The sequence below is a fragment of the Pteropus medius genome, unplaced genomic scaffold (genome assembly GCF_902729225.1).
Source record: "Pteropus medius unplaced genomic scaffold, Ma_sr-lr_union100, whole genome shotgun sequence".
NCBI classification, from domain to species: Eukaryota; Metazoa; Chordata; class Mammalia; order Chiroptera; family Pteropodidae; genus Pteropus; species Pteropus medius.
Genome location: NW_024344561.1, coordinates 534,641 through 551,461, shown reverse-complemented (window position 1 = coordinate 551,461; position 16,821 = coordinate 534,641). Strand labels below are relative to the sequence as shown.

At 43.3% G+C, this 16,821-nt stretch overlaps 1 pseudogene; it reads right to left on the bottom strand.

Annotated features, from left to right (window-relative positions):
• Nucleotides 1–15,246: 15,246 nt before the first annotated feature.
• On the bottom strand, nucleotides 15,247–15,365 carry LOC120610929 (uncharacterized; annotated as a pseudogene).
• Nucleotides 15,366–16,821: the final 1,456 nt, after the last annotated feature.

Below are 16,821 nucleotides of genomic sequence, written 5' to 3'. Positions count from 1 at the left end.
CCACTGTTTGCTGCATTATGGTTGATCTGATTTTTGCCTCGAACTGGAATTGATCTGGAAACCGCTTGTGGGAAAAATTAAGTTGGACTTGCTTTCCTCTTTTTTTCTTCTTCTTTTTTTTTAGAGTCAAAAGGAAAGTTTATTAGAATAGGGGTAACCACAGACAGAGTGTGGTCTCCTCTGAGGCAGAGGGTGAGACAGTGAAAGAGACAGTGAGAGACAGAGTAAAGGCCCTGAGAGAGACAGTGACAGAGAGAGACGAGGACAGTGAGAGAGGCAGAGTAAAGGCACTGAGAGGGACCATCCATGAATGCTCAGGGAATTCAGTTTATATATTTCTTAGTTTTCATTTCCTTTGATATGGACATACAATGAGGAAAAGGAAGAGTATGTGGCTGAAAAGGTAAGAATGTGTAGAGTGAAAGTCCAGATGGCAGTTCCCAGTCTTTAATCTATAGGTGCCCTATTGTTTTAGCCACAGGGAATGACTCTTGGTTCCCGTTTCTCCTTCACAGATGTGAGCATGCGCTGTCAGCAGTCCCAGCAGAAATCTTCCTTTGTTCTGCAGGTGTACTCTTGGTTTGGCTGCAGGGCTGATCAGCACACTGCAATCTCTGATTGTGTTCATTAAAATTAACATTTTAATTCTCTTGCCTCTTCCCTACATTATTCCTCCTCAGAGATTTTATTCCCTTATTCTTAAGGAGTGTTGAGGGACAAAGGTCTGTCTGTCTTCGGTAACTTCTTCAAAGCTGAGATAGGGCTATAGTCCCCGCCTACTGGGAATAAAAATCTCTGGAAGCCTATTTTAAGGGCCCCGGAGGCAGAGAATGTGAGGTCATTCGCCGCAACATAGAGTGATAGGAAGCCTTGCAGCCTGTCCTGTTGTGGCCGAAAGGAGCTGCGTAGTCTTTGAGGTTTAGACGGGGTCTCGTGGCAGGTCTTCTCTGTCATCCCAACCTGGTGACACCAAGTCAGGGAAGTTAGAGGAAGAAAAGTAGGAAAAGCAGACAGGACCCGTGGACTCCTGCTCAGTTAGAGAACGAGTCTCTCACCAGCCTCCTGGAAAAGGCTCAACTGTTTGCCCAAGGCCAGCTGATCTGCATGTAGGGAAATGAATCCCAGCCACTCTTAGATGAGAGGAGCCATGGCAAGTTTATGTCCTTTGGTCCCTTCATGGTTAGCCAGAAAAGATGATGCAGGACAGGGCAAATTTCCCCAAGTGATGGGAGACCAAGCCCTGTACTAAGAGAAGAGGGTCCTTCGGTGGAGTTCAACACACACGCCAAAGTTGGAGTCAAAAGGAAAGTTTATTAGAAAAGGAATAACACTCCGCAGACAGCGTGGTCTTCTTTCAGAGGCCGAGAGAGACAGTGAGAGGCAGAGTAAAGGCACTGAAAGGGACTGGACTTGCTTTCCTTTGAAATAAAATCCAGGGTTTCATGACTAGATGTTTTCCTTGGAATTGATTGGGGGTTGTGGGGGGTACTTGCGTCAGTATTTATGCATCTTGTCTAGAATCTTGCCCTCAAAGAAACTGACTGAAGTGCCACCTGAATCTCCCTCTGTAGAGATGAGCAGTGGGGGAAAAAAGCCCCACGTCCAATTCCCAATGAGTGCGATGCCACCAACTCCTTGCATTGGATGCTTGTGTCTGGTTGGATGAGAAATCAGGAGCTGAGCAGAAGAGGGGATGACTTGGGAATTGTGTGGGTTCACTCTGGTCTGAGGGACCCACCTAGAGAGGATGCCTTCCTCTATCTAGTGAGCATGTCGAGTGGCTATTGCCAGCTGCATATCGAGCTTCCTCCCCAAGTGTGTGCAGACCACCCCCCGGTGGATTCCAATGTAGGTGTGACGGGCCAGCACGGCAGTGACGCCTCATTCGCCCTGTGTTTTCACAGGATATTGCTTGTTCCCCAAATGCTGATCAGTTTTTAAGAATGTGTTTATTAAGGGCCTAGGATGATAAAGGGCATGAATTTATACCCACGCATAGGTTTTTAATTATTAATCCATGATGTATTATTACACACTGAATCTAATTGAGGAGAAATAGGGCATTTAAAGCCACTTAAGTGTTTCCATGGAAACCTGAGTGAAGTCAGAACTCTTTTAATTCTTTTTCAGTCTTTATTTCCTGGTGTGTGTGTCTCTCTCTCTCTCTCTCTCTCTCTCTCTCTCTCATCCTTTTTAAAGGGAAATGAATCCAGAGCAACTTGAACCAAAATAAATTGAACCTGAAGGGAACTTTAAAAAAATCCAGCTCCCAGCCACATCCATGGTACTTGGGTTCCTTAGACTCTTAGAAGACATCTTGCCTGGATCACCGCCTGCGTCCAGGAGCCGGAGGGACCGCAGATCACAGGGGAGATTGTGAGGGAGCCTGGCCTGGGGGTCCAGGAGGCCTCCAGGGTAAGGAAAGGCATCCCAGGCAGGAGCAGTATTGTGTGCTAAGACCACCGGGTCACTGGACGTTGGGCCTGGTACAGAGCTGGACTTGGTTCTACGCAGTTGAGATGGGACACGCATTTTGTGAAAATTAATAGCCTTTAGTTTTTAGAATAGTTTTAGGTTTTTGGAAAAACCTAGTAGTAAGTACAAGGAGTTTCCATATACCCCCCGCCAGCTTCTCTTCTCCACCCCACTATCTCCAGATATTAACATCTTGCATTAGTGATAAAGAATGAACCAATATTGATATATTACTATTATTAACTGAAGCCCATAATTTATTTACATTACAGTTGACTCAGCATTATGCAGTTCTGTGTTTGGACAAATGTATGATGACACGCACCCACCATCACAGCATCGTATAGAATAGCTCCACCACTGTGAAAATCCCCGGGGCTCCACCTATTCCTCCATCACCTCTGAACTCCTGGAAAATACTGATCTTTATCGTCTCTGTAGCTTTGCCTTTTCCCAGGATGTCCCACAGTTGAAACCACACAGTGTGCAGTGTTCTCGGACTGGCTTCTTTCACTAAGCAATATGCATTTAAGGCACCTCCATGGCTTTTCGTGGGTTGACGGTGCTTATTTTTTTCTTTTTAGTTCTCACATACTTTTTTGTTAATTGTGGTGAGATACACATAAAACTTACAATCGTAATCATCTTTAAGTGTTCGTGTCAGCGGCATTAAGTGCGTTCACAATGTGGTGTAGCTGTCCCCACTGTCCAACCCCAGGACTTTCTTCATTTTCCCAAACTGAAGCTCTGTCCTCACTAAATACATTTTTTTTTCTCAATTAAAAAAAGTGGCAAAATACACATATCAAAAAATATACCATCTTAACCATTCTCAAGTGTACAGTTCAGTGGCATTAAGCACATTCATGTGATTGTCCAATCATCCCCACCATCTGTCTCCAGAACTTTCTCATCTTTTCAAACTGACACTCTGTCCCGATTAAACACTAAGTCCCCATCCCTCTTCCCCAACTCCTGGCTCCCAACATCTACTTTCTGTCTCTATGAAACTGACTCCTCGAGGGACCTCCTGTGAGTGGAATCACACGGTATTTATCTTTTCATGTCTGGCTTATTTCACTGAGCATAACGTCCTCAAGGTTCATCTATGTTATTGTACATGTCAGAATTTCCTTCCTTCTTAAAGATGATTGATAAGAAAGGGCTTACCTCTGTCACATCGCTATTTGTTTTCTATACATGTATAGCTGTTTTTTTGTCCCTTATTCCCTGCATTACTGTCTTCTTTTGTGTTAACTGATTGTAGTGAAACATTTAAATTCCTTTCTCACTTCCTCTTGTGTATATTCTATAGCTATTTTCTTTCTGGTTACCATGGGGATTACATTTAATACCCTAAAGCTATAATACTGTAATATGGATTTATTCCAGCTTCATGTCAATAACATACAAAAACCGTGCTTTTTTTCCATCTCCATCTCCACTCCTTTCAGTCGTCGATGTCAAAAAATTACATCTTTATATTGTGTGTCCAAAACAATAAACCATTAATTTCTGAAATGTATTAGTCACTTAAATTATGTAGAAAAATATAGACTTACACACCAACATTACAATAATCCTGGCTTTTAGGCTGACGATTCATTTTTTAAAAAATGTATTAATCTCTTACATCATGTAGAAAACAAACAGTGGAGTTACGCACCATTGTTAAAATGCTTTTATGCATTTACCTTTATTGAGCATTTTATTTCTCCATGTGGCTTTGAGTTATGTCCAGTCCAGTGTCCTTTCATTTCGCCCAGCAGGACGCCCTTGAGCATATCTTGCAGGTCCAGTGGTAACAAACTCCCTCAGCTTTAGTTTATCTGGGAATGTCTTAATTTCTCTCTCGCTTTCGAAGGACAGTTTTGCCATATATAGGATTCCTGATTGACAGTTTTCTTTATTTTGCACTGTAAATATGTCAGGCCACTGCTTTCTGTCCTCTACAGTTTCTGATGAGAAATCTGCTGATGATCTTGAGAATCTTTTGTATGTGATGAGTTGCTTCTCCCCTGCTGCTTTCAAGGTTCTCTCTGTCTCTGGCTTTTCATAGTTCAATTATAATATATCTCAGTGTGGGTTTGTTTGAGTTCATTCTTCTTAGAGTTCATTGAGCTTCTTAGATGTTTACTGAGTTTCTTAGATGTTTATATTCATGTCTTTCATCAAATTTGGGAAGTTTTCAGCCATTATTTCTTCAAATATTCTCTCTGCCCCTTTCTCTCTTCTGGAAAATCATGACTATGTTGGTTCACTTGATGGTTTCCCACAAGACCCTCAAGCTTTGTTTGTTTTTCTTCTTCATTTTTTTTTTCTGTTCCTCAGACTCAATAATTACTGTTGTCCTGTCATAATTTTTGCTGATTCTGTCTTCTACTTGCTCAAATCTGCACTAGAATTTCTATTTAGGTTTTCTATCTCTTTATCTACCATCTTGCCGTCCCCTTGTCCTCATTTTATAGGGAAGTGGCAGGACCTGAATTCAGACCTCAGCAGTCTGGTTCAAATCCAAGGTCTTAACCATTGCTTCTTCTTGCCCTGGCAATGGATTCTGCATTAGTTCATTTCTGCAGTGCATATCACCCTGGGACTTCCCAGTTACTTACCTAAGAGGATACAAAGCCCAGAAGGCAAGAAACCCCATAAAGTGGCCTGTGTTAAAGTGAGACCATGCATCTTAGCGTTAGAAAAATCTAAAACAAAAAATACAACAAAAACCTCTCTCCACCTGGTTCAGAAAGCAATTCAGGGTAATTAATTTTCAGCACATACCACACTGGGGGATAAAACGAGACGGCCCCTTTTCTTCATCCCTCAGCACTTGCTAAATGCTTCCTAGGTGCCTGTGAGGGCAGCAAAGACTATCTGGTAACCACCGATACCTTCATGGTGGTCTGTAAACCCCTCCTGGTTCGTCTTGCGCTTCACTCCCCTTGCCTATGCACTTCCTAGCTCTTTTCAAACACAAGTGCGCAAAGCATGGGCACGCCTCAGGGTCTTTGTATTTGCCATTTCTTCCACCCAAAAGCTGTCTTTCCCATATATCTGGCTGGCTCACTCCCTTCATTCTTACTAAAAAGGTGTTACCTGACCACTCTGCCTGAACTCACTCTCTAGCTTCTTGCTCCTCATTAATGTTTTCTCCGTCCATCTCCCACACTGGAAGAAGGTCTGAAGGAGCAGGGACCTGCCTCTCCTGTTCACTACCATCCCCCCAGTGAAGTGAGCTCTCACGAGACATCAAATCTGTCAACATCTTGATCTCGTACTTCCAGCCTCCTGAGCTGAGAGAAATAACTTTCTGTTGTTTATAAGCTACCCAGTCTATGGTGTTCTGTCATAGCGTCCTGCACAGACTAAGGGAGTCATTATTTCTAGTTAAATGTATGAATTTACATCCTGCACCTGATATTTTGTAGAGAGGGCTTTGAGGTGACCAAAAATGACAGCCTGATTTGCTGCAAATGGAAAATCCTGTCCAATCATTGAGAGATGATAAATGACACTTACTGGATCCAAGGCATTAGGTCCCGGTGACCATAGATTATATTTAGGCTTCTTGTCATCAAAATGCTACTTATTTTCCAAAGACTAAGATTCTTAATGGTCTCTGCACTTGATAGCTTGATAGCTTGGAGCTATTCCACTTCAGCAGGTGGTAGCAAGCTCTGTTTTATTTGCCTGAAAATGTCTTCGTTTCACTGTGTTCTTGAAGACAATTTTTGACGCAAAGTTGACTTTGCTGTTTTAAAATCGGTTTACTAAAGATATGATTCGCTGTCTTTTGGCTTCCAATGGTGCTCTTGCAATGTCAGCTGTCAGTATACATGTTGTTTCTTTGAGGGTAATATTCATATTCTGGCTGATCTGAAAGTCAACTCTCCGCTTTTGATGCGCTACGGTTTTATTACAATTATTCTAGGTGGGGAGTTACCATTTTGATAAATTTTAAATTGAAATATAACACTATATAATTATTACCTAGAGAAGAATTACCTAGAGAGGTCTTGCCTCTGGCCTGGCTTCTGGGAGGTAACCTCTAAACCCTTGGGATTTCTCATGACAGGAGTGTGTTGGCTTCATGATGGGCCCCTATGACCACACTTGATAGTTTATGCTATCTAGATGACTCAGGGTTGGCCTTGTATAGTTTAGGCTAAGGAAACACTCGGAATGAGAGCTGGCCATACCAGAAAGAGCACCCACATGATTAGATGGATGAACCACGTGATATCAGCCCAACCTCCAGAGAAGGGAAGGGGAGTTGGCAACTATTCAATCAATCATGTAACAGTTCAATCAATGATGCCTACCTAATGAAACCCCAGTAAAAACTCTGAACGATAAATCTTTGGTGCGCTTCTCTGGTTGGCGATAATCTTTGCTTATTTTTGCTGATTAATTTTTGCTACCCCAGAGGACAACGCACCCCGGAGGACAACAGAAACATCTCGATGTTAAATCTCCACTGTCTTGGTCATGGTCAGTGCTGGAGAATCATGTGCTGAGAGATACACAGGTATAATATTTTTCTTTGTCTTATCTTCTTCTTGCTCCTTAATTCCTCCAGTGCTGCCTTCTTTTGTGTGACTGTTTTGTCCCCCTAGTATACCATTTTGATTCCATCATCATTTTCTTTTCATAGGCTTTTGATCTGTCTGCTGCTTGGCAGCTTCTGCCATCCCTTGCCCCAGATGGCTGTGGATAGGATATGTCTTTATAGCTTTTGACAGATGCTACCTGGGAAGTTGCCTCAGCCTTGGGACTACTCTGAGGGTAATGAAACAAAAGCAAGCTTCTGTGCTAGTCCCTGGGGAGAGGGGACCGAGGGCAGGTCAAAATGCACAACCAGTTTTTTGAGAATGAGATCCATATTGCACCTCACACACAGCTGGAGATAGCATCCAACCCCACAGGTTAAGGATTTTATCCCACAAGGCTGCCTCCTCGCCCCTTTGATGCCAATCACAAGTCCAGGTTATCACCTGTGCTTCTAACCCTCAGGCTATAAATCAGAGACATAGCCATGACCCCGCTCCTTGGGTTTGATTAATTTGCTAGAGCGGCTCACAGAACTCTGAGAAAAATTTTACTTATTAGATTACGGTTTATTATAAAGGGTATTAAAGGGTACAAATGAACAGCCAGATGAAAAGATACCTAGGGTGAGGTCCTTCCGTCCCCATGGCGTTTGGAGCTCAGCACATGGATGCATCTGGTTTGCCAACCTGGAAGCTCTTTGAACTCTGTCCTCTGAGTTTTTGTGGAGGCCTCATTACAAACGCGTAATTGATGAAATCATTGGCCATTGGTGGTTGATTCAACTTCTAGCAGTAATTACCACATGTGTGCGCTGACTCGGGGTCCGGCTGGAGCTGACTCGGGGCCCGGCTGGAGCTTTCATAATTCCATCCTGTTAGTTGGGATGTGGAACTGATCTCAAAAGGGCCAACGAGAGCATTTTGAAGGGGACTTCCATGTCCCCTCCACAAATATAGCTGTTGTGACCTTGATCAGATGAAAATAGTCTCTATGATTTTTCAGAGCAACCAGATAAACCAGCAGAATCTATTCTTAATTATCTGGCTGATGCTCCTCATTTGGAGATTCTTCACATCTCTCAGCCTGCACTTGAGGTTGGTCATGCGGACCTGGCTGCTGAGTGACTTGTATTATTGCTTATAAGGTTTTTACAAAATTCAGGTAAAATATGCATAAAATTTACCATCATAACCATTTCTTAGTATCCAGTTCAGTGACATTATGCACATTCACATCGTTGTGCCACCGCCACCACCAGCCTTCTCCAGAACTCTTCATTTTGCAAAACTAAAACTTTGTTCATTAAACGCTAACTCTTGATTCCCCTCTCCCAGCCCCTGGCACCCACCCCTCTACTTTCTGTCTTAGAATCTGACTCCTCTAGGGATCTCCTATAAGTGGAATCGTACGATATTTGTGTCTGGCTCATTTCACAAAGCATAATGTCCTCAAGGTTCATCCGAGATGTAACATATGTCAGAATGCCCATTTTTAAGGCTGAATAATATTCTATTGCATGGATATACTTATAGTTTATCCATTCAGCCCTCAATGGACACTGGGGTTGTTTCCACCTTTTGGCTGTTGTGAAAAATGCTGTTGTGAAAATTAATAAAAGAAACCTAACGTTGGAGTAGGGAGGACCTGTGGGGGGAGCTCTCATGTTCTACCACTCATCATTGATTGCCCCAAACAGAAGATGTACACTGCATCTCCAAGAGGAAGATGTTTTCTACTCTACTACCCCAGAAGGAGGGAGATTTTCTCTTTCCCTGGCAACAGCTCAGCCAATGAGAGACTGTCACAACCCAGCCAATGAAAAGCCACTGCACTCAGTTTCCTCCGATGGGCTCTTAGTTTATAACAGTTCTTCCTAACTAACTCCTTTCGTCTATAAAAGAATAATTCTTGTCCTTTGTTCTCCAACTGGCTTATGGTTTTGCCATAGTCCACATGTCCTAAATTGCAATTTTCTGCTGTTTCTGACTAAATCCATTTTTGCTAGTAAAATAACTGTTTTATTTTTAAGGTCAACACTGCTATGAATGTGAATGTACAAATGTCTCTTTGAGAGCCTGCTTTCCATTCTTTTGGTCATATACCCAAAAGCAGAATTGCCAGACCATATGGTAATTGTATCTCTAAGTTTTTGAAGAACTGCCAGACTGTTTTCCACAGCGGCTGCACCACTTTACATTCCCACTGGCAGTGTACAAGGGCTCCGGTTTCTCCACATCCTCACTGACGTTTGTTATTTCTGTTTTCTTGGTAGTAGTCATCCTTTGCGGGGGGAGGTGGTAGTCACGTCCCAGTGTTGAGTCTGCTTCTGCCTTCCTAGAAATGTGTCTTGGGTTTATAAAATCATTAGAAGAACTGGTGAGCAGCCCTGGAGAGAAGTAACAGCCAGTGAGACCCAGGAGAGTGAAACTCCTCCCCCGGGAGAAGCAGAGCCACAAGCCCTTCCCAAGGTCACTCTGCAGTCAGGAAGGAGCACAAGTGCAGGTGAGGTTCATGGAACCCCAGCTCCGGTGGAGACAGGTTCTCGTTTCTCCAGTTCAGGGTGGGACAACCTGTTCTGCCACAGTCCCACAGATGCCACTCCCAGGCTTAATTTGCACTGCAAATGAGGTCAGTGGAAGAAAGGGAGGAGAAAGTACAGGAGGGGCAAAGAGGAGGCAGAAGGAGAGGGGCCAGTGGGACAACTTAGCTCTGTCCCACCCATGCCCTGCTGCAGGATCTGCACAAACGCCGGGCCAGGGTGGCAAGTCATTCCTGCTGTGACCCTCCCATGAACAGGTGAAGGTAAAGGGAAGGTTAGAAGCCACCCAAATCAGTGCTTCTCAATGGGGGCAATTTTGCCCTCCGAGAGACATCTGGCTATGTCTGGAGATATTTTTTAGTGGTCAGAATTCTGGGGTTTGAAGGGGTAGGAATTTTTTTTAATAAGAAATATTTTTATTTTGAAAAGTATTGAAGGCATCCTAATACCTTAAACAGGATTCTAAACATGTAAGCCTACGAACAAATAAATATGCAAATCTATCCCCACTCTGGGGCTGGAATTAGATGTTGGACACTGGAGAGAGGACGTCCATTATCACGTAAGAGTCTCTGAAGTCATATAAATATAAAATACTTCATAATAGTGGATAGGCATTAAATACTAGTCACTGAATTTTCATAATTTAATTTGTCTTGTAGACTGTTAAAGTTCTGTCCATCAAACATGTAGAGATAGTCCCACCTCCAGTTGGCCCAGCCTCTGTCCCCAAGTCAGTGTACAGACATCAGTAAGGGGAGGGAGCTCAGAGTCTAGAACACATGCCCAGAGGAAGTGGGGAGGGCAGGGCAGCGGGAGGGAGAAGAAGCCTTTAAAGGATTGTTCTTGTTTTTGGACTGCTAGCTGGAGGCTGGAGGGACCTGCCATGACTGAGGCTGCTATCTCTCCTTTTTATCCTTGGTGTTTTAAACAACTGACAGGGTCCTGGTGGTGGGGGCCTAGGTCGTTCTAGAGAGCAGACATGGAGGAGAGTGGACATGGTAGAGGGACACAAACCCAATCTCGTCTCTCCTTCACTGGCCCACACCAAACCAACAATCATCTGAGCAGCCGCCAGAAAGTGGAATGGTTAGTCACAGTGCAGGTCTGAAAAGAAAAAAAGAACAGGAACACTGGGCATACTGGCAGGGGAAGCTTCTATAGGGAAGGCCAGACAAAGACTTGAGCCCCACGGTGGCACCCGGGGGCAGGTCAGGGCTCTGGCCTCAGAGCTGACTAGTAACAAATAGAGGTTGGAGGTGTTTGCTCGACATCCTACAGTCACTAGATGCCCCCGCAACAGGGAATTATTTGACTCAAAACGTCAATGAAACTGCCTGAGAACCCTTGCCTTGGATTGCCTTCCAAGAAACCCTTGCGAAAATGGACCCGATGTGGGCCAAACCTGAGCAGGCTAATACAAGATCAAGTTTAAGGAATTGGCTCAGGTGGTTATGGAGACTGGCAAGTCCAAAATCTGAAGACCCGGGAAGAGCCGATGCTAAGGCCATCTGCTGGCAGAACTCCCTCTTGCTGAGGGGAAGTCAGTCGTTTGCTCTATCCAGGTCTTCAACTGACTGGACGAGGCCCACCCACACTATGAAGGGCAATCTGCTTTACTCAAAGTCTACTGATGATTTTAATGTGAATCTTATCCAAAAACACCCTCACAGAAACATCCGGAATAATGTTTGATCAAATATCTGGCACTGTGGCCCAGCTTAGTTGACATATAAAATTAACCATAACATCACCAAAATAGACTAGAAACATGTGGGCACAGGACACTGTTCGCTGAACACTGTCTGGACAACTTTGACATGGACATCTTCCATCGCCTGGACATATCGGGTTTATTTATCCATTCACTTATTGAGGGACATCTTGGTTGCTTCCAAGTTTTCACAATTGTGAATAAAGCTGCTATAAACATTCACGTGCAAGTTGTTGTGCAGACATCAGTTTTTAACTCATTCGGGTAAATACCTAGGAGCACGATTGCTGGACCATATACAAGTACATTTCATTTTGGAAGAAACTGCCAAAAATGCTTTCCAAAGTGGACATACCGACAAGTTCAATCTTTGTCCCCAGGGCTGGCAGAGGAACTCTGTTTTCTGTCCTTTGCCAGGGGGAAGCTGGCCACAGGGAATGTGGACTGAATACATCTGCAATGTGGCATTTATCCCCCTTCCCTGTGGAGAAAATCAGCAGGAGGTGAGTCAGGGCTTGGCCCACTTGGGCCCTTTTTCTCAAGGGTTTGTTAGAAGGCAATCTAAGGCAAGGGTTCTCAGCCAGTGTCGTTGACATTTTGAGTAAAATAACCCTCTGTTGTGAGGGTCACTCTACATTCCCCTTATATCTGAATTTACATATTCAAGGCTTAAAATAGCAGCTGGACCCCAGGAAGTGCTACACAACAAGTGTTAGCAACTACTGCTGATATTAATACCTGGCCCTTTAACACCGAATCCGCTCAGCACATACCCTTTGGTTTGCTGAGCTCATCCATCTTTCCAACACCTTTAAAAAAGGAGTCTCTCCTAAGTGTCCCTATTTCTCCCAACAAAAGAAGGGTATCTAACCAGTCTGGGGGAGGTGGGTAGAAGCAAAATCTAAGCTGAGTCTGGATGCAGTAAGCAAGCCAAGGAGGGAAGCAGAGAGGGCATTCATGCTGAGGACTCGTGTGTGCATGTCAGTAGGCGTGCACGGCCGCTGTTCTGAAGCAGGAGGAGAAAGAACCCCAAGGTGAGAGGCCGAAGGGAGCAGGGACTTGTGGGCCACATTAAAAAGTCAGGGCCTCATTCTGAGCTGTCAAGGATTTGTTTAAACAGGTGATATGGGCACTCAGTCCCAAAGGGTGTAGCAGTCTCCCTTTCCAGACCATGGCTCCTCCCGGGGACCAGATCGAAGCTCTGCTTAGACAGGGCCTGCTGCCCCCCCAGCCCCCCAGCCCTGATGTGTTGATCCGGGACCAGTTTCTTAACCCATGCGTTCAGTGCCTCACCCCATGTAAAGGGCACTGGGTGACAATAGCCCGACGTTCACCAGATTGCCAAGAGGATTTCATCACCTAACACAGCGGTCCCTAGCCAGCAATGACAGCATCACCTGGGAGCTCACTAGCAATGCAGTTTACCAGGCCCTGCCCCAGATTTGCTGAATAGGATGCCCTGTGTGTAGGGCCTAGCAATCTGTGTGTTAAGACAGTGGTCTCCAATCTTTTTGGCACCAGGGACCAGTGCTCCTATGAGAATCTAGTGCCTGATGATCTGAGGTGGAGCTGATGCAGTGATGCTGGCGCTGGGGAGCGGCTGCAAATGCAGATGAAGCTTTGCTCACTCTCCCGCCACAGCCCGGTTCCTTATGGGCCACTGACGGGTACCGGTCCGTGGCCTGGGGGTTGGAGACCTGTGTTAAGAGGTCTTCCAGGTGATTCTGACAGTCACACTAAAAATGTGTTTTCTAGCACACATTTAAATATAGAATTTTTTTTTAAAAGGTCATTTTAAATTAATCACATGGCCACGATGATATGTGGGAATACCTTATTGGAGTACTCCCACCTTTCTCTGAGTATCGGCAAGGAAGTGGGGTGTGTCCGTGAGCCTGTGCATCTGCCCCACTGAAAACACTGCTTTCTCAGCTGTTGACAGTCTTTTGGGATAGTGAGACTCACCTGGGGCGCTTTTTATTAATGAATTCTGGAGCCCCACCACGAGGGTCTCAGGACCTGCAGGAGACTATCCAGGTCCCCTCAATAGTTCACCCACCCAGGGAACTTGGGAAGCGCTGCCCAGGCTAATGTCCTTTCTTCCTATATTTCTCTAGAACATAACATCCATCAGGGCAGAGGAGGTGCGCAGTACATATAAAGATACCAAGTGACGAATTAAGTCCTTTTTGTTGAATTGTCCCCAGGGCTGGCAGAGGAACTCTGTTTTCTGTCCTGGGGTGCTGAGTTCTACAGACTTTAGAATATTGTGCATTGTTCCTACAGACCTCAGAGGGAGAGTGGCACAGTCAGAGTTTAAACTGTACCCTCGTCCTGAAGGAGCTGGGAGGACAGGAAGCCAAGTGTACTGGCCAGAGCTCACTGCTGCTCCTGCTGCTTCTTCAGGGATAACCATTAAGGAAGGCAACGAGGACTGTAATTTTTTTCTCTCGTTCTCTCACAAGAATGAGAGAGACCAAACATGCCCAAATGAATATGGCAGGCCACTGAGCCCAAGTTTTCCTTGTAAACGTTAACCTAAGCACCTTGCTGGTTACCTTGCTGGTTATCCGAAAAAATGCAAGTGATCCCCAGTTTTGCTTTCTTTAATCTTATCATTGCTTTGTTCAACATAAACATCGATCATGTTAATGTTTATGAAAATTTTATCCCAAGGATCTTTAAGATCTTCATATATATGTTTAAAAATATTTGAAGGAGACCCTTACGCTGCATTAGAAATAAACAATGAGTACAAGTAAACCTGGGAAAGTCTGAATAAGACTTTGTATAGTAGTCAAAGCATACAATAATGTTAGGATCGATTAATTATCTGCATGTTGACTTAAGTTTTTAATGGGAAATTTTGAGATCATTGTTCATTCAGAAGTAGCTGTAAGAAATAATAGGGATTCCTCAGACACTTTCTCAGTTTCTCTCAGTGGTACCCCCGCTTTCCTGTTGTGGCAGAATATACATAAAATTTACCATTGTTAAGTGGACAGTTTAGTGACATTCAGGACATCCACATTGCTGTGCAAACATCACTGCTATCCATCCGCAGAGATCATTCACCTTCTCAAACTGAAACTCTGTCCCCATTAAACACTAACTCCCATTGCTCCTCCCCCAGCCCCAGATAACCTCTATTCTACTTTCTGTCTCTATTTATTGGCCTGTTCTTGGTACCTCAGATAAGTAGAATCACACAGTATTGGTCCTTTTGCATCTGGCTTATTTCATGAGCATGATGTCTTCAGGGTTGGTCCACATCATAGCATGTGTCAGAATTTCCTCCACATCGTAGCATGTGTCAGAATTTCCTTTCTTTTTAAAGCTGAATGATATTCCATTGTATGGATGGACCACATTTTGTTTATCTAGTCATGTGTCAACAGACACTTTGGTTGATTCTACATCTTGTATATCGCAAATAATGCTATTACGAACATGAGTATACAATTATTTGTTTGAGTCCCCAATGGAAATCTTTTGTAAAATGATAGTATGATATCACAGCTAGGATATATTTATATTTATTTAACATAAATAACTCCATTACTCCCACCCCAGCTTTACTGAGAATAACAGTCAGCACATTGACATTGATACTCTTCATTGATCTTATTCAGACTTTCCCAGGTTTACTTGTACTCATTTGTGCAGGTGTGTGTTCGTGTGTGTGCATGCACTAAGTTCCATATGAATTTTATGGGTGCAGAGTATCTACCATGGCAGTCGACTGCTAATCTGTCGACTAACCATTTGAAAATGTTACCCTTTCAAAAATGATATATAAATGAAATCATACTGCATGTAACATTTTTTTAAAAATAAAAATTAATTTATTTATTTTTATTATTTTTGGGGGGTGAGGGTGAGGCAACCCTTGGTTGATCTCACAGATTGCAAGGACCTTGTCAGTTTACAACCCCTTATTTTTTATTTATTTTTATATTTTTATTTTTTACACCTACAGCACCTGGTCTTCCTAGGTGGTCTCTCATCCAAGTACTAACCAGGCCCGACCCTTCTTAGCTTCCGAGATCAGACAGAATCGGGCTTATTCGGGGCGGCATGGCTGTAGACTATATGACTGTATGTAAGCTTTTTGAGAATTTTTTTTTTTTTTTGCTCAGCATAATTTCCTGGAGGTTCATACTGATTGTTGCATGAATCAATAGTTCATTTTTGTTACTGAGTAGTATTCCACTGTTCAGATGGACCAGATTGTTTAACCATTCACCTGTGTGAACGACCTGGTCTGTTTTTAGTTTTTGTCTATTATAGATAAAGCTGCTATGAACATTCATGCACAGATTTCTGCATGCACATATGTTTTCATTTCTCTAGGATAAATTCCCAGCAGTATACTTACTGGGTCATGTGATGGTTGTCTGTTTAGTTTTCTTCTGAAACTGCCAAACTGTTTTCACTTACATCCCCACCTGCCCAGTTTCTCCACATCTCTGCCAGCATTTGGTGTTGTCACTAATTTTTATTTTAGTCATTCTAATAGGTGTTTAGCGATTTCTCATTGTGGTCTTAATTTACATTTCCTTAATGGCGAATGACACTAAACATCTTTTCTTGTGCCTATTTGCCATCTGTATATCCTCTTTGGTCAAATGTCTAAATATATCAAACCTAGCCCAAATATGTTTGGGGTGTGTGTGTGTGTGTGTGTGTGTGTGTAACCTATTGCCGACTACCCAAAGTTTAGTGATTCAGAACTAGTGTTTTATAAGAGCTTAATAAATTCAACCTAAAATAAAACATATCATACCGAGAATAAAACACCTATAAAACTATGGCAAATATGGGTACTTAGGCTTCCACCTATAGTTATAGGAAGTGGCATGGTTTAGTGCAAGCATAATGTGACATGCTGGTTATCTGCTGTGTTGAATTAAAACCATGGTTGCTTGCTAAAATAAACCTATTGTCCTGGGTTTGTAATTTGAAAGGACTGCTTCGTGTTTTCTCACACTACACATCTCACTGCTTGATTTGGGAAAACTGCTTTCTTGTGAGGCCTGTTTTTCAGGGCAGTAGGTCGTGTTTGATTAATAAATAAATGATTTCATGTTACAAGTAAGATCTGAAAAGATTACTCAAAAATTATTCGGTTTACAGTGGCAACTGAAGAGGATGCATTTTACGTTTCCACACACTGGACATGAACTTTTTTCTTCAAGCCCTTGATGTTGAGTCAAAAGAGAGAAATCAGTTTTTCTCTGTGATGGTTAATTCTATGCATCAATGTGGCTAGGCCATGGTGCCTAGTTGTTTGGTCAACTACCAATCTATATGTTGCTGTGGAGGTATTTTTTAGATGTGATTAACATTTAGATCAGTTGACATTGAGTAAAGTGGACATAATGTAGGTGGGCCTCATCCAATCAGTTGAAGGTCTTTAGAGCAAAGACTGAGGTTTCTCAAAGAAGAAGCTCTCTTCGAGACTCTAGTATGGAAATTCTGCCTGAGTTTCCAGCTCCTGCCCTGCAGAATTTGGACTCAAGACTGCAACACCAACTCTTCCTTG